Source organism: Dendrobates tinctorius, unplaced genomic scaffold (assembly GCF_039654945.1).
Source record: "Dendrobates tinctorius isolate UK_male_01 unplaced genomic scaffold, ASM3965494v1 ptg000107l, whole genome shotgun sequence".
NCBI classification, from domain to species: Eukaryota; Metazoa; Chordata; class Amphibia; order Anura; family Dendrobatidae; genus Dendrobates; species Dendrobates tinctorius.
In genome coordinates this window covers 32229383-32248382 of record NW_027361775.1, presented here as the reverse complement: position 1 = coordinate 32248382, position 19000 = coordinate 32229383, and the positions used below count along the sequence as shown (strand labels likewise).

The 19000-nt window shown below is 43.2% G+C and overlaps 1 protein-coding gene across 1 annotated transcript in view; it reads left to right on the top strand.

Moving 5' to 3' along the window:
* LOC141100699 (solute carrier family 12 member 9-like) overlaps window positions 1–19000 on the top strand; it is a 393180-nt gene that overhangs the window by 177338 nt on the left and 196842 nt on the right. The window lies entirely within an intron of this gene.

Sequence of the window (19000 nt, the reverse complement as noted above, 5' to 3'; positions counted from 1 at the left end):
TAGAACACTCCCCGCTTGGCATCAATGGATGCCAGTATTTGGCTCTTTTGGGGATAATAACAGTACAAGTTCAGTAACTGGCCTGAGGAACAGTTTGTTCTCCCCAAGTTTGCACACTTTGACCTCGACTTTGCGCACTTTCCCATCCTTGCTGGGAAGAGGCTTGGTGACTAGGCCGAGTGGCCATTCATTTCGATGTGACTGAGTGTCCTTGACAAGTACCACATCGCCTGGTTGGATGTTTGGGTGGTCTTTTTGCCACTTTGTCCTTGTTTGCAGAGTGGAGAGATATTGCTTCTTCCATCCGTCCCAGAAGACATTGGACACGCTTTGTACTTACCTCCATTGGCGTCTGAAGAGGTCCTTATCGTTGAATTCTCCGAGTGGAGCTCTTGGGACACAGGTTTTTTGTGTGAGTAGCATAGCAGGAGTAAGGACTGTAGTGTCTCCGTAATTGCTGGAAAGTGTTGACAGTGGCCTGGCGTCCATGATAGCTGATACCTCGGTCAAGAACGTAGTTAAACTCTCCAGTGTGAGTCTGATGTTTGTTTGCAAGATAGAGTCTAATATCTTGCGTGCTATGCCTATCATTCTCTCCCAGGCACCTCCCATGTGCGAAGAGTATGGCGGATTGAAAGTCCAGGTGCATCCTTGCTTGCCTAGGTACCTTTCAACATTAGCGATGTCCAAATTGGAAGGGATTTGAAGTTCTCTTGTCGCTCCAATGAAATTCGTACCTCTGTCGGAGCAAATATGCTTCACAAGGCCTCTGATTGCACTGAAATGTCGAAACGCATTTATGAAACTTGAAGTGTCCATAGACTCGATTACTTTGATATGGACAGCTCTGGTGGACAGACAAGTGAATACAACTGCCCAACACTTTGCTTCAGTATTGATCTTTCTAGTGTGTCGAGTAGCCACGGACCAAGGACTGAATATGTCTCGTCCAACGTTGGTGAAGGGGGGTTCGGTGCTAAGTCTGTCGGATGGAAGATTGACCATCTTTGGATTTTGTAATGTGCCATGGAGTTTGCGACACATAACACAGTAGAAGATGAGTTTGCTCACGCTTCTCTTTGCGCCGACTATCCATAGTCCGGCCGCCCACAGATTCCCTTCAGTAAACAAACGGCCTTGGTGTCTCGCTAAGTCATGATGATGCTAAATGAGCAGGGTTGTGACGTGATGACGTCCAGGGATTATTACCGGGTGTTTCTCTGAAACTTCTACCTTGGCTTCTTGAAGACGGCCACCTACTCTCAGCAGCTCGTCTTGGTCAACAATTGGATCGAGCTTCTTTAGAACGCTGTCTCCAGGAATAGATTGTCCCTTGTTGAGGTTGTCTATTTCTCTGGGGTAAGTTTCCTTTTGTATAACACCAAGTATTGTAACCATGGCTCTTTCCAGGTTGAGGGCGGTAAATGCATGCTTGCAGTGATGCCAACCTTTACAAGATCCCTGGCTTGCAGGTGATGCTGACTTGTAGGATCTAACGTTTGACGCATACTTTTCTTCTCCCTCTTTGGGGGAATTTCAGAGGCCGTAGATAGCGACTGCTGGGGAACGGCTGTTCCCGAATATGGGCACCCTCATCTGGAATTTTGTGATGTCTTTGTCCCGATTGTTGTCACGGTACCAGAAGAACCTCAAGTAGTTTCTGTGTTCCTCTTTGACAAGAAAACAGTGGAATATCTATTGTATGTCAGCCATAAATGCCACCGTATCTGTTAGGAATGGCGGAACGCACGAAATAAATAAATAATAAAGTGCGTTCACCTCTCGGGGTCCACCGTGCAGAAGGTGTTAACACTGCTGCTAATTAATGGCAGACGCACTATATGGCGGTATAATGCGCACGGGTTCAACGTCACCTGGTGTGCGCAGAGTGGACTCTGTTAACTCACAGAGGCGCTGTAACATAAACACCGAGTCTGTTAGACTCACAGGTCTCAGCAAAATTGCACGCACGGTATCGGGTCACAGGACACGGGTCCAAGACAGGGGACGGTGTCCGTCTAGACCTACCGTGAATTCGGCGTCACTACTGAGGATGCTGGTAAGTGCTGCTGAATGCAGCGCGGCGGCAGACACAGCCGGTATGCAATAGTGCCGTGAGAGACGAGACACCACCGGATGCTAGTGTAGAGGTGCGGTGTGCACAGTGGCTTATGGCTTGCCACTGACTAGTGCTGACTCTTTCTATAGTTCCCTATCCACATGCGTAATATCAGAGGGAGGGGAATCTTAATAAGTCAGTCACCAGAATCATACATCCATCACCATTCACACATCTTTCAAGAAGAGTCTATACTAGCGCCATGCGGGCCTTTTACAGCCGTGCGCTGCCGAGACCTTCCAGATCTCTGAGATGGACCAATCAGATCTGGAGAAGGACCTGAGCACATGATTCCCGACCTCCAATGGGAGATCATCTCGTGAGCATGCTCAGTGGAGCGGCAGAGGAACTTAGCCTCAGGAATGACTTGCTGCAGAGCAGCATGTGGGGCTCTGGATTCCTGTTGTGTAGCTGCAGGAATCTGGCACCTAACAGTATCTCTACAGAAAGAGAGTAATACTTCCAGAAGTCTGTTGTTGAGGTCTGGACCCGACAGTAGGATATCATTCAACGAAACATCTTAGCATTTGGCGTTGAGTCGAATACCACTCCTATTTGACCTGGCTTCTTAGGATGGTATACTCCGAAGATGGGCAGATACCAACACTCCTCTGCGGGCCGAAGTGCAGGTGCGTGGTTGTTCTGGAATATCTTCTCCATGAAGGTAAAGAAGTGTTCCTTCGTCTCAGGTGACTTCTGAAGCTTGTGCCTGAGGGAGATGAATCGGCTGTAGACCAGTTCCCTGTTGCTGGGGAGACACCTTCTCTGAGGTCGAAATGGTAAAGGTGCGACCCGACTGTTCGATCTGTCTTTGACTATTTGTCCTGTGGAAGACTGTACATCCCATGTGGTCTTGTTCACCTTCACAGGTGTGGTCCTCGTTGGTAGGTGCTGAGAAAGAGAAAGGTAGGGGGGTGCTGTTTGGCTATTCCTTTACCAACAGACTATTGTGACATGGCTGGAAGAGAGATGGACGTCCATTTTCTAGTGTGCTGGTAAGCATACTGTTGAATGAGGCCAGCTTGTGTGCTCCTCCTAGACAGACATCTCCTATGATGACCCATCCAAGGTCGAGCCTCTGTGCGTATGGAGCATTCCTAGGGCCGTTTATACATTCTCTCTAACCTTGTGGACTCATAGTATATCTCTTCACAGGCGTAGAGCTATTGGAGCTTCTGGATCTGACTCCGGTATCAGGTGGGCTATACGCTTCAGATGGGGGTGATGTGTCGCCACCTCCCTTGAAGGTATCTCTGACCTCTTGTCAGGAATCTGGTTGCAATCCAAGATGGTCGGTAGCGATAGGCAGGTTTGGCCATCTATGGACTCCACCTTGTATCCGGTTGCTCTTCTCCCCGCCATCTCAACCGTACCTGAACACGTCCTCAGGGTGTAGGGAGAACCAGGGCCTACAATGCTGAAATTGTCAAAGAAGATGGACCTGGCTAGAAACCTGTTACTTTGGTCATCCAGCATTGCATATATCATGAAGGCTTTGTGCTTGCGGCCTGCAGGATTGACTCATTCAAAGCAGGTTTTTGAGCCGGACCTTCCTCCTGTGAGTCCCCTACAGATCTCCGTACATTTAGAGCTGACCTCAGGGGTGTCTTCGTCAGTGTCCTTCTGCTTCCTATCATGCTCCTCTGCTTGCGACAACACTCTTGGGGGTGATCCAGGGTGCATGGCTGTATTGTGATCCGTGCTGCTGCATTCTGCACATTACACGCTAGCTTCAGGCTAAGTGCACACGTACCGGAACTCTCGCGGAAATTACCGCGAGAATTCCGGAATTCCAGTCCGCGGGAAAATCGCATTTTAAATTCCCGCGATTTTCCCGCGGAAAAACTAGCATTTTGCAAGTGTAATTAGCTTGCAAAATGCTAGCGTTTTCCAAGCGATCTGGAGCATCGCTTGGAGAACTGATTGACAGGTTGGTCACACTCGTCAAACATAGTGTTTGACGAGTGTGACCAACTTTTTACTACTGAGGCCGCCTATGCAGCATCAGTAGTAAAAGATAGAATGTAAAAAAAAATAAAAAATAGTGTTATTCTCACCCTCCGACGTCCCGCGCATCCGTTCCCAGTAATCCTTTGCGAAAATGCCTGCGATGACGTCAGTTCTCGCGGGATCGCGACGTCTCGTGGTTATTCGCGATGACGTCGCGTGAATGACCGCGAGACTTCGCGATCCCGCGAGAAGGGACGTCATCGCGAGCATTTTCGCAAAGGACTACTGGGAACGAGAGCGTGAAGAGAAGTGGGAAGGCTGCGCGGGACGCCGGAGGGTGAGAATAACAATATTTTTTATTTTTAAATTCTATTTTTTACAGGGATATGGTACCCAAAGCCCGGAGGACAGTCTCCTCTCCTCCGGACCATGGGTACCATCCGCAATTGTTCTGCTTACTTTCCGCATGGTGTGCACAGCCACATGCGGGAAATAAGCGGAACAATGCATTCCTATGGGTGCGGGATCGCCGCGATTCCGCAAATTAATGAGCATGCTGCGGTTTTTACCGCGAAGCGATTCCGCCGCGGTAAAAACCGCAGCATTAGCACAGCATTGTGGAATCCCATAGGAATGCATGGGATGCTTATTTTTCGCGTTTTCGCGGCAAAATCGCACGGTTAAAACCGCCGCGGAAACGCGAAAAAAACGCCACGTGTGAACTCAGCCTCACAGTTCCTGGCAATGTGAGAGGTTGTGGCACAACATTTGAATCAGATGTTGTTCTCCTTGAGGAAACCTTTGCGATCCTCCAAAGAATTCTCCCTGAAGGCTCTGCATTTTAGTAGAGGATGTGGTTTCTTGTGTATAGGACACTGTTTACTGACATCCTGAGGCTTGTACTCGTCTGGAGGGGGTTTATTCACATTGTGAGGAGGGCCTGTGGAAACGATGTTAGTTTTTTGGACTGTCACGGGTGTCTTACTGGGTTTGACACCGGGGGCAGTGGAACACGACAGGTCATTTCTAATCCTAGATTGTTGGGTGAAAAAATCAACAAATACAGTGAAAGGAGGGAATGGTACATTATGATTTTGTTTATACCGTGAACCACATGTAACCCAGTTTTCTTGTAGATTGTAAGGAAGTTTCTGTATTATCGGATTGACACCCCTAGCGGTGTCTAAGAATGCCAATCCGGGCAAGTCTCCTTCCTCCTGGGCAACCTTTAACTCTATCAATAAATCACTCAATTCTCTAAGCTTTTGATAACCTTTAGGTCCTATCTTAGGAAAATCATCAATTCTTTTATATAAAGCATTCTTTATGACTTCTACTGTCCCATAGCATTCATCAAGTCTTTCCCACACTTTACGTAGACCTGTGCGTGAATGCTTTATATTAATGTCTCTTAGTCTTTTGGCGTGCTCGATCGACTCACTTCCGAGCCACTTTACCAGGAAAGCTACAAGAAAGGTCCAGACCATGAATGGCGTTCCGGAATGAGGCTCGCTATGACCGATAGTTCTTAAGACAGATGTTTCCATCAGAGACACTAACATGGGTCCAATGTAATGTCAACCTGCCTAAGCTGAAACTCTGCATGGGTGAATGAAAGTAGCGTATTTTTCCTGATGAGCTGCCTCTGTTTTCCAGATTTCAGGTACCAGGAACCAATAGATTAGGTCCTAAAGGGGCTGGCACCAGCTGTCCAATAAACTTTATTGTCTTTTAAGTGTTGCTACTCTTGTACTACATGTTCAGTTGCATGGATTGCCTAGAGAGGTATGTCCTACGGCCAGGCTGGGTCTGTGGATATGGCATTACCATGTTCATGAGTCCGAAGATAAGCTGCTTCCTTTAAGGCTATCGTGAATATTTGTGAAGCGATTAGAGCTAGATTATTTAAAGAGTTAATTGTAGACCCGGTGCATTTGTTTTTTCCACCCTACTGTTTCTGCCCCCACAGCATCTTGCAATGGTATAAGTAACTGAGAATTATTCATACTGTTCCACCATATGGCCACAGTAAAACTAGTTGACGCTCTTTAAAATTAAACAGAATAAGTTTCTATTTGTCTTTCTTTATCAAAATATCAGTGTTATTCAACCTCATGGAGGCAAGTGCTCCCCAGTGAATAAAAGTTCCAACTGGGTGTCCTCAAGAAGGGGGTCAGCCTTTATATGCAGTTGGTGGGAAGCGCAGTGCAGCATGCGGTGCTACTCTACCATTACAGTCATGGACACTAAAATGCAACTCTAATAGATCCCATTTTAATTCATTGGGGTTTGTACTGGTCTGTCGTGTGATAGATCTGGCACTGTGTCCTAGCTTGTCTTCAAAAGCAAAATGTTTAAACCCAGAAAAATTGTAATAAATTAAGCTGTGACATGGACAATTTATTGTTTGAGTCCTCTGCAGACTCTTCATCATACACTGAGGAACACTGTCACCCAAGCCTTGGGCCTGCCAGTAGCCTGCCTTCACCCAACAGCTGAGATATCTGCAAAGTCTTCTGAACAGGACTGTGCTTCCCCGTCCTCTCCGACTTTGAGGACCCAGTTGGCCGGCAGTGTAAGATTAGTAGACACTATGGAAGGTTTTTTTTGTTTTAAAGCAGAGTGTACTCTGCAGACCGTGTACCCCAGCATGGACCTATGTTTCACATGTCACTGGTTTAGAGCCACTCATTTAGATTACATTCATCAAGGTAGAAAATGTTTTTTTTTTCTTCTATAGGTCTGAATTGGTTGTCCAAGGTAGTCATCAGTACCCAAACCCCCATATATTTATTCCCTTTAGGGCTGGTGGCTTGTCTGTGGAGGTTTACTGTGGCAGTGCAGAGATGTAGGACAGGGGAGCGTGATAAAATACATTTGTGATGTAAGATTGGGGTTAGTTCCTTAATTAGGCCCCGAGAACTATTGTAAAATGAACTATACTGATCCCTTCACTAAGCTTCCCTCATATGAGGAAGTCTGTAAGGTCATTACTAAATTGTATGTTAACTGTAGCCACAGATATAACATGTTAAAATTGCAGGAAAGGATGTGTTTACCACTGACCATTTTACCCTTTGCACATTTTCAAGATACAGTGATATTGGGACAGATTTACAAAAATGCACCACAATTCTGTCTAGAAAAGGCAGTGTGACTAAGTGTGCTTGTACGAAAGGTGTGCTTTACTGTTCTGGTCTACACTGAATATGAACTAAGCACACAGTCTTGTAGTCCTTAAAAAAAAAAGTACCTTTAGTCCTATTTCTGTGACCTTGCTCTGCAGAGACTGAAGTGTAATTAAAAGTGCTACTCAGGGTGCTTGATGCACACTTTGGTGTGGCCAAGAGGCTCAGTGCACTGTTCTGCCCACTAGTTTTGCATTCCCCATTCTCCCTCACTGGTGATTGACAGGACTGGCTCTATGAGTTTGTCTCTGGAAGAATCCTTAACTCCCCCAACAAACTTCTAATCCCCCCAACAAACCTCTATCCAGGGCACCCATGCACATTAGACCAGTGTTCCCCAACTCTAGTCCTCAAGAGCCACCAACAGATCAGGTTTTCAGGATTTCCTTAGAATTGCCTAGATGATAATTCTATCAACTGGGTAAGATGAAGGAAATCCTGAAAGCCCGATCTGTTGGTGGCTCTTGAGGACTGGAGATAGAGAACACTGCATTATGACTGTCAGCCGAAAACGTCAATATCGTCAGGTTCGGCCATCATTAGTCTGATGTATACAGAGAGTTTCAAGGTGCGATTTTTATATTTATATTGGTGACAGGACAATTGTGTACAAGATAATTGTGTACGGACTATTGTGTACAGACAATTGTGTACAGGCCAATTGTGTACAATGACAATTGTGTACAAGGCAATTGTGTACAAGGCGATTGCCCTGTACACAATTGTCCTTGTACACAATTGTCCTTGGACACAATTGGCCTGTACACAATTTTCTGTACACAATTGTCCGTACACAATTATCTTGTACACAATTGTCATGGAACCATTTATATTACATTATCCTTTTTAAGGCGATGTGCTTAGTTTATACTGTCAGGTTGGGCTGCCATACTCCTTTTAAAAAGTGATCTTAAAGTAAGCCAATTAATAGTATAAACTTGGCCCCAAAAATGCACTAGGTTTGTCCTTCAGAATGAGCCACTGTGATGATTTTGGTGCATTTTACTACTCAGTAAGTTCCTGCTGTGTATCTATTACACAGGATTAGTCAATCTTCCCTGCTATATTCTGAAGAACCTGATGAAGCACTGGACGCTACAGTGTGACGTGTGAAGCCTGGAAGCTACAGTGTGACTACTGGTGTGGCCTGATTTATTTAGCACATATGTTATTTTTTTATAACTCCCTTCTCATTCCTGACACTTTATAATTAAACTTTTTCTCCTTATCTGTTCTTCCATTTGAATTAATTTCTGCCATCCTCTCCAAGTGCAGCTCACTCATCCCGCTGGACGTCCTTGTCAAGTCCTCTCTATCCTTGGCAGAGGCTCCTAGCTATCACTTGAGCGATAAGAATATCAATGCTTTCTTTGGCTGGGTTTCTTAAGGCAACCCTGTGCCGCGGCGTCCGTCTTCTGTCCGTCTCTCTGACGGCCTTTCACTAAATTTCTGTCTTGACTGTGATAATAAGAAAAAAGAGAAGGGGTGTATTAGCGATAAGGCTCTCATTCTTTGTATAGCTTTCTGGGCAAGGGTGAAAATACATCACAAGCTGTTGTCCGCCGTTGTGAAAATTCTCAGTTTCTATAGCGTTGAGAATTTTTTATCATGGCAATTCCCTTGTTTTCCCTTTGTATAGACCTATTCAGAAAAGAGCAACACCTATTCCTAGTAAAAAAAAAAAATAATATTCTTATATTTTGGATGTGTTGCGCTTCTATGACTTACGACATGTAACCATTTAGCAGACCACGTTCAGAATTCATTTTTTTCTATATTCAGACTTCCTCGGGCTACTTGATCAAAAGAGGGATGGTGTTATCTAATTTTTACCATAATTCAACAATAATTTAGACTGAAAACCATAATAGCGCTCCGTATGGATATCTGTGCAGTCGCAACGATTTCTTTTTAACAGCTAGACACAAATCCTTAAGACAAACTTCACTCCAGGGTCCCGTATATTTGGTTAAAAAAAATGATGTTTTTCTAAGTGAAACAACTAGGATGCTGTTTTACATGATGAGTATGCTACATATTAATGCACATTCCACTAAAACAAGTGCTTAAAATACATATGTATTAAGCAACAAGCCATTCCGAGTCCTAGGAGAACAGCATCAGACGGAAGACAGACGTGCAGATTGCAAATTCCCGCAACCGGGGATGGAGGATTCCTGTTTGATCGGGTCATTAACTCTGCTGATTTTGTTTCTTTATTTCTGGGGAAATATGACTTGAAAAGTATAATACAATGGTTTTGAACATTATACTGTCATTTAGGTTAAAAAGCACGGATATAAAAACCAGACGAGCAGAACATTGAATCAGGTCTATGAGTGGTTGCAGACGTCGGCCCTAGGTAATTTATAGTGGAGGTAATAAACTCCTTTGTGCTTTTTATCACAAGACTGTGTCACCTGACTGTTTATTAAGATGTTCCAAACTTGGAAATAAGAGAGAGGTTAAAAAACAAAACTCTGAAAGTTTGTGTATAATCACGTGCAGTCACTCAAATTATTTATATGTAGTACTATTGCTAAAAAGTCAGAATCGGTAAAGATGACAGATATTAGTGAAGCACATTAGTCTTCATAATCCTAGAAGATACTGCACAGACTTAAAGAGAATCTGTCACCAAGTTTTTACTACCTCATCTGAGAGCTGCATAAATTAGGGAAAGAGACTCGGATTACAGCGATGTATTAATTGTCATCCAATCAGAGTTGTTAGCTGTAAGATGAAGCAGAGCTGAGAAAGCTTACCCCGCCCACACCAGGCTCTCTATGTACATTGTCTAGTGACAATAATGTCCTAGTGATAAAACCTTTATTGTAAGTAAGCAACAGCACACAGCTTAATAAATGAAACTCCTAAATTTAGTGTTTCAGTCCCTATTTCCTGCTGTCTTCAGATTACATAGCAAAAATCTGCTGACAGATTCCATTTAACCCCTTTATGATGGGGGTGTCAGTTCCCGCATCATGATGTACTATGTCCTTCATAGATTTAAACTGACAGCTGAGCGGCACAGGAAGAGGTGCGGGAACCATTGTCATCAGTAACCGCACTCCGATTCTGTGATCGTACAGGAGGTGCTGAAATATCGGCACCTTCCACACATTCACAGCAGAAGCTGGGCACATCTAATAGCCAAGCTCCTGCAGTAACAGCCATGGACGATGCCAGTCCCTGGCTGATTAACCATCCAGATGCCGCAATTAAGAGCAATCGTGACATTTGCAAGATTGTGAGAAGGAGGAGGCTCCCTCTCTCACCCCATCGGCAACCCCACAAAGAAATCACAGGGAGCCAATGGTTGTCATGGTACCCGGAGATCAAACAGTGACCTTCTGAAGTGACAGGTATGGTGACCTCTAATTCCACAATTCTTATGCATTGCATTGCTGGTTCTTTGCAATGCATGATGTAAAAACAAAAATAAACAAAAACAGTGTACACATTTGGTATCGCCAAGTTAAGGAACAGCCTGAACTAAAAAAACTGTCCCACTAGTGAACACCGTAAAAAAGTATGGCTTTTCATTATACTGCTGGAAAAAATGTGGAAAACGTCATCTTGTCCCACAAAACAACAATCCACTATACAGCTCCATCAGTGGAAAAGTAAAAAAAAAAGAATTATAGTTCTCAGAATAAAGCCATGCAAAAAACAATATTTCTTTCTATAAAATTGTTTTTACTGTGGAAGCGACAAGGCATAAATAAATGATATACAGTGGGTACGGAACGTTTTCAGACCCGTATAAATTTTTCACTCTTCGTTTTGTTGCAGCCATTTGTTAAATTCAAAAAAGTTCATTTTTTTCTCATTAATGTACACTCTGCACCCCATCTTGACAGAAAAAAAACCAGAAATGTAGAAATTTTTGCAAATTTATTAAAAAAGAAAAACTGAAATTTCACATAGTCATAAGTATTCAGACCCTTTGCTCAGACACTCATATTTAAGTCACATGCTGTCCATTTCCTTGTGATCCTCCTTGAGATGGTTCTACTCCTTCATTGGAGTCAGCTGTGTTTAATTAAACTGATAGGACTTGATTTGTAAAGGCACACACCTGTCTATATAAGACCTCAAAACTCACAGTGCATGACAGACCAAATGAGAATCATGAGGTCAAAGGACCTGGCCAAGGAGCTCAAAGACAGAATTGTGGCAAGGCGCAGAACTGGCCAAGGCTACAAAAGGAATTCTGCAGTACTCAAGGTTCCTAAGAGCACAGTGGCCTCCATATTCCTAAAATGAAAGAAGTTTGGGACCACCAGGAGTCTTCCTAGACCTGGTGGTTCAGCCAAACTGAGCAATCGTGTGAGAAGAGCCTTGGTTAGAGAGGTGAAGAATAACCCCAAGATCACTGTCGCTGAGCTCCACAGATGCAGTAGGGAGATTTGAGAAAGTTCCACAAAGTCAACTATCACTGCAGCTCTCCCTCAGTCTGGCCATTATGGCAGAGTGGCCTGACAGATGCCTCTCCTCAGTGCCAGACATATGAAAGCCCGCGAGTTTGCTAAAAAACCCATGAAGGACTCCCAGACTATGAGAAATAAGGTTCTCTGGTCTGGTGAGACGAAGATAGAACTTTTTGGTGATAATTCTAAGCAGTATGTGTGGAGAAAACCAGGCACTGCTCATCACCTGCCCAATACAATCCCAACAGTGAAACATGGTGGTGGCAGCATCATGCTATAGTGGTGTTTTTCAGCTGCAGGGACAGGACGACTGGTTGCAATTGAAGGAAACATGAATGCAGCCAAGTACAGAGAGATCCTGGATGAAAACCTCTTCCAGAGTGCTCTGAACCTCAGACTTGGCCAAAGGTTCAACTTCTAATATGCTAAAATAACAAAGGAGTGGCTTTAGAACAGCTCTGATCATTCTTGACTGGCCCAGCCAGACCCCTGACCTAAACCCATTTGAGCATCTCTGGAGAGATCTGAAAAAGGCTGTCCACAACGTTCACCATCCAACCTGACGGAACTGGAGAGGATCTGCAAGGAAGAGTGGCAGAGGATCCCCAAATCCAGGTGTGAAAACTTGTTACATCATTCCCAAGAAGACTCATGGATGCATTAGCTCTAAAGGGTGCTTCTACTCAATACTGGGTCTGAATACTTATGACCATGTGATATTTCAGTTTTTCTTTTTTTTAATAAATTTGCAAAGATTTCTACAGTTCTGCATTTTTTTCAGTCAAGATGGGGTGCAGAGTATACATTAATGAGAAAAAATGAACTTTTTTGAATTTACCAAATGGCTGCAATGAAACCAAGTGTGAAAAATTTAAAGGGGTCTGAATACTTTCAGTACCCACTGTAAATGTGTTACCACTGTAATCGTACTGACCCAAAGAATAAAGCTGTCTTACTACTTTTAGCACACGGTGAATGGCATAAAAAAAAAAGCAAGAAAAACAAATCCAATTCATGAATTGCTGGTTTTTGTTCATTCTAACTCTCAAAAATCAGAATAGAAAACCATCAATAAATGTCATGTGCCTGAAAATGGTACTAATAAAAATATCAATTCGTCCTTCCAAAAACATGCCCTCACATGATTTTGTTGGCAGAAATATGGAAAAATTCTGTCTCTCAAAATATGACAATGCAGAAGCCTTATTTTGCAATTGATTTGCATTGTTGATTTGATTATTGACCACAGTGTGACTCGACTCACCTTTATCCTGTGCTCTTCACTGAGCACTTACACCGGGATTTTCATGTAATTCTCTGAAATACGTAATTCAGATGCAACCACCAATTTCCTATACTGAGGAAGATGGAGGCACTGTAAGCGCAGTTTGTCTAAGATCCAACGGTGTACATCTTCTTGGATGTTCATAAAGGCGTGGCTGGCCAGAGTTTTGGTCACCTCTGAAAATCTGGAACAGAGGCCAGTCAGCGTCCAGAGTAACTTTTCTGCCTCACTAGTGAATGGATCCTTCGAGTGTTTCATCCAAATCAAGTATTTTGTAGATTTACATGGGAACTCCTTGTAAGTGTTCAGCAAAGAGCACAGGATAAATGTGATCCAAAATGCCACCAGTAAAAGATTATACTCAACCCACAAAAAAATAATTTCCCACTCAAGTTCGTCATCTGTTAACAGAAGTATATGGGGATTCCACATTACTGGAAGCACAAAGACATCGGAAAAGTGACGTGGCTCCCACCAAAAAAATTCCAACAAAATCTGCTCTCCCAAATCCAAATGCCCCCTCTTCCTGAGCCCCACAGTGGTCACTAACCGCAGTTACAATCCACATCTTTGACATTATTATAGCAAGAAAATCCCACTTAATTTACTTTGTGCGTGTCTAGAGAAGCACTACAATGGCATATTTGCATTTTCACCTGGCAACATCCATTGCTGCTCGTTTCTGGAAAACACTCATCGAATCAAAATTATAACTAGACCTGTAGATAGATTTCCAGAGGGTTGTAATTTCCAAATTGGGGTCTATTGAGGGGGATTCTGCCTTTCTGGAACTTGGAGGCTTTGTATATGGAGTCCGCTAACTATTCTACGAAAGCTAGTTCTCCAAGAATCAAATAGCACTCCTTCCCTCCTGTGTGGCAAAACAGTACTATACAGCCACATATGGGGTATTGCCTCGTTCACGAGAAATTGTGTAACTAATTTTGTGGTAATTTTTACCTATTTAGCTTTGTGAAAATGTAAAATGTGGAGGTAAAACAACATTATAGTGGTAAAAATGATTTTTTTTCTTCACTCAATGGTATAAAATTTTGTGAAACTTAAGATATGATGAATATGATCATTGCACCCTTAGATGATTTCATTAAGAGGTGTAATGTTGTCACTTATGGGTGTATTGCTGTCCTGACACCTTAGAGTCTATGCCAATGTTGCCAATGTGACATGGCATCCACAAACCATTCCAGGCAAATTTGAACTCTCATATAGTGCTCCTTCCCTTCTGAGCTTTCCACTGTGCCTTTACCTGCAATCCCACCAGTCTGCTTAGGGCTGTTTCACACATCAGTTTTTTCCGTCAGTTAAAATCCGCTAAAATGGCGGACAACGGATCCGTTCCTGTACTGACCACAACGTTTGGCACCGGACCGTTGTTTTAACGGATCCGGCGAAGGAAGAATTTCAAAGGAACCGCTGCCGAGAGAGAGTTTAGGGTTAGATTTCCGACACAGACATTTCTCCCGGGCATGCGCAATAGAAAATGCGGATCCGGCCGGGGAAAAAACGTTTCACTGTCCGTCCTGTCCGCTCAGCGGACGGCAAAATCTTGGCGGATCCGTAAAAAAACGGATCGAACGGATGACCATCCGTCAAGATCCGCCTTTAATACAAGTCAATGGGGAAAAAACGGATCCGCCAAGAAAAATGGCGGATCCGTATTTTTGCAAAACGGCGGATTTTGACTGATGGGGAAAAACGGATGTGTGAAACAGGCCTTAGACTTTGAGTGAAGTAGAGCTGTAATATCTTCTGTAATCCCTTGTACTCCCTATGCTCTGTAGCAGCCTGTTAGCGATTGTTCACACAAGTAAGATTTCAGGTATGGTAACAGCAGTAGGTTGCTTCCTCCCAGACTTTTATAGAGGGAGTGTTTTATACCAAGTCCCCAACATCTCCAACTGTAGCAATAAAGAAAGGCAATGTAGAAGCTTTTAGAGCTCCCGTTGCTGTCCCCTCTGGTGTTTTGGTGGATGAAATATTGGCCACTTTGCACACTTAAAGCGTGACAATCTCCTCTAGTCGCATCCATTTGACTATTTCCATTGCGCTGCAGCTCATACCGGCGAACAGATATAGTGCATTATGTGCAGCTTTTTGCATTTACTAGTTGCAGATTTATCACCACAAAGCCTTGTAAATTACCCATCAAACACACTGTGCATCATTACAATTAGGATGATTGTTATTTTACTCTATTCCATGCCAGGGTCTAACTAGTAATTTCTGCTTTTAATAGCTCTTCTGTCCTATTATCCCATGTTCTTGTGGCTCCGCTTAGCTGTTAACAGCTTGGTACGTGCTAATCACAGCCAATATTGGAGCACATTGTGTGACATATTCTCCTGTACCTCCACAGTCCTGCTTTATTCATCAGTCATATCGGTATAGTCTTGGTATTTAATGGCTTCCATTTCTACCCTTGCTACGGTCTATTTTTCGCAAATCAGTAGAAATGTATCTGAAATGGGTAAATTTAATACATTGTGTGTTTGCTAATCAAATCAGTCCAGTTGTTTTGTGATGTTTAATTTGCTTAATGATCGGATTGCTCTCTTTGTGTTTAAACTTTATTTCTCTTATGAGACTCATCATAGTTCTGTGCTTTGTGTGTCCACACCGCTTTATCTCGTTTTATGAAGCCTTTCCATAAATCCACCTCTCCTGGCTTGTACTCTCATGTGCTCGAAGTGTTGACAGATAATAGGAACATTGCCTCATCCAGTGTGCCTTGATGGATTTTAGTACAATGTAATGTCTCTAAGTGCTAAAATGTCTTTAGTGAGTTTAAAGTATGGAATAGCCGTATTTGTGTACATGGAACAAAATGATGAACATTTTGGTTAAATAAACTGCATTATGAATAATAGACATCCTTGAAGCACTGAATCTGAGAAAATGTCATGGCTCCTGCACACCAGCGATTTCTTCATACGAGTGTTATCCGTGGTTTTATAGCACTTGTACCCGCGATATTCTATGAGGCTGTGCAAATGTCCAATTTTTTGCCTCCGACCAAGTGGAGACATGTCTGTGTGTTAGATAGAATACGGCGATTCAATATGGGTGTTTAAAGAAAAATCAGACCGCACTGAGATGACATCCGTGTGTTGTTCGATTATAGGGACTGACAGAATGAAGAACGTGGAGAACCTTTTTTTTCTCTCTCCACGCCCCAGAAAAATTGTATCTATGCTAATCAAACTCTCATCAAAATAATTGGATGTGCAGAAATCTTTCATGTGAACCTACCCTTAGGGCTCTTTGAGACGTTCTGATATTTCCGGTACCGTAAAAATCAGTACCGGAGATACAGTATCAGTGCCTGTGTGTGTAATACTTGTGGCAAACGTGTGGCAATCATGTGCCACATCAGTACCACACCTACCAGCGCCTGAGAAGCAGCAGTACTGTTCACGCTGTTCCCCGGCATCGGGTGCTGAAGACCACTCTCCTCATTCTCCCCTGTTCTGTCGGCGATCAGCGCAAGCAGGGGAGAATGTTGAGAGTTGTATTCAGCTGATAACAGCGAGAGCAGGTGGCTGCTGATGGGAGTATTCATCAGTCTCCATCTGCACTATAAATAAATTAATTTGCAAAAAAATGCCTTGGGTTCCCCTGTATTTTTCATAACCAGCCAGGCAAAATTGACAGCTGCAGGCTGCAACCCTCAGCTGTCAGCTTTAGCAAGTGTGTGTACACAGAACTGATCCGCAGCTGCAAATCCATAGCAAAACTGGATATGATGTGGATTTTATGCACATTCATGAGATTTCATGTAATTTCATCTATCATGCTGGAGCTGTAATGCACAGCAAATTTTCTATCCAGAAACTCTGCCGTGTATTCTCCCCATATGCACAAACGCTTAGGGTCTGTGCACACAAAGTCTTTTTCAGGCAGATACATTCATAAATGTTATAAAGCATGAGCATATGAACTGTAATATAAAAAATCATTTGCTGTGTGTGTCTTTTTAGCTTTTGTTAAAACTCTTCAAGTTTTCAAAGGTTTGAAGCCATTAGTGACCTGACCTTTAGTTTTTAGGATTTGCTGAAGATTTTCCTGCCGTTTATGCACCTAAACTCTTATCAAATCAAATAACATTTGAGCATCCAATTCATGGGAGTCGTGCTTTTGGTGGAAAATCCAAGCAAGTTTGGATGCCACAAAGAATAGTTATCAGCATTGATGATGAGCATGCACAGTTTCACGGAAAAGCTTTCCATTAGCAGCGGGCAATCAGCTGTGCATCACCAATACTGCGAGCGTCAGCTGTTATGAATGAGTCACCGGAAGAGGAAAAAACAAAATGCAAGCTAAGTCCGGAAAACCAGAGAGGTTGGTAGCTAGCGGATTGCAGACCCCTGATCCTATTCACAACAACTAACAGTAGCCGTGGAGCGTTCCTACGGTGATCCTAGATGCCTCTTCACAGCCGGAGAACTAAATAAGCCTAAAGAAAGAAAGGGGAAATCTAAACTGCCCCAGAGCAGACCCCCAAAACAATAGACCGCCCCCAACATGTATTGTCGGTGAAAACAGATGAAAACACAAACACAGACAGAAAGACAGGCAGAGCAAACGATGGGGCCCAACTAACTAGATAGGAAAGGACAGAAAAGATGCTGGCTGCAATCCGCAAAAACCCTACCAAACATGTCCCAACACGTCTGATAGGAAAAACGGCCCTGAAGTCACTAGACTTCAAAATCCCTATATCAGCACTCCGATATATTCTGAAGACAGAGCAAAAGAGATTTAACCGATCAGGGACAAAAATGGAAATTCAGCAGAGCTCCAGCCGGGGCTGGCTGAACACAAAACTAAGCAAATCAGACAAAATCTCATGGAACAATAACAGAGCAAAACTTAGCTTTAGAAGATAGGAACTGAACTGGAGGCCAGAGCTCAGAGCCGAGAAATCATCAGCAACCCTACAGGGCATCGGCTGCCTTATATCCACTCAGAGATTCCGGATGTCCAATCGCAATCCACCTGTTCAGGTGACTCAGTTTTACCACCTCCGTTCACCAGCAGAGGGAGTTCATCGGACATCAAAGGTGAACGAGAAAATGAGCTCACAACAGTCAGCCTTGGATTTCTGCCATTGATCCTCCTGTTAAATACATGTTGGAATTTCAGTATGCAAACAAAGGCATGTGAACATAGCCTAGTATAAGTGCTGTTATCTTTGTTTTTTTTCCATTTTTTCAGGGCTTATTTGTTACTAAATAATTCCCGTTGTGCATCCTCTGGATTCTTTATATACAAATTCCAAAAAATGTTCTAAAATGAATTCTTCTCCAGTTCCATTGTCTGTAGATAAGATTCAGTTAACTTTGCATTAAAATGGCATATGCTATTTTAGCAGTAGGGAATGCCATAACTGACGCATTTTTTTTTTTTTTTAAACTCTAAGCTCTAGTGGTGCTAGTATTGTCCTCTGGAAGACAATACCTGCAACTGGTGCTTGCTAACAGGATGCCATTCTCTTCCATGAGTGTGAGAACAAAAGAGGAAAAAAATGTCCCACAATTCTGTTTTCTGTTGTTTTGCAATGCCTTATACAACTTTATAAGCTATGCAGACCGAATTTGGGGGGTTGGCCACAAGAACCACCTCTTCAGAGAGATACACCTACAGCTGCCACTTGGGATTTGCCGCGGGCATTTGTTCTTCATTGATGTGGATGCTGATATCAGTCCACACACTACCCCCACCATGATAATTTGAAGCAAGGCCACAAAATGGGCTTCAGGGGTTTAAAAAAATAGTGAAAAAATACAAAACATTTTGCTCATATTTAACGGGAAGTTAAAGAGCAGGATCTTGGCTGGTGACCTAATCTGGATGGTGGTTCCACTGACTTATCACCAACAGCAGGTGCCTATTACTTTCCTGATTGATATAGACATTCACTCTAGGCAGAGCCATGCTTAGCGTCTTCTATGTTGCAGTACTACCTAGAGAACATGTAATAGCTAAAATAAATTAGACATTGGTC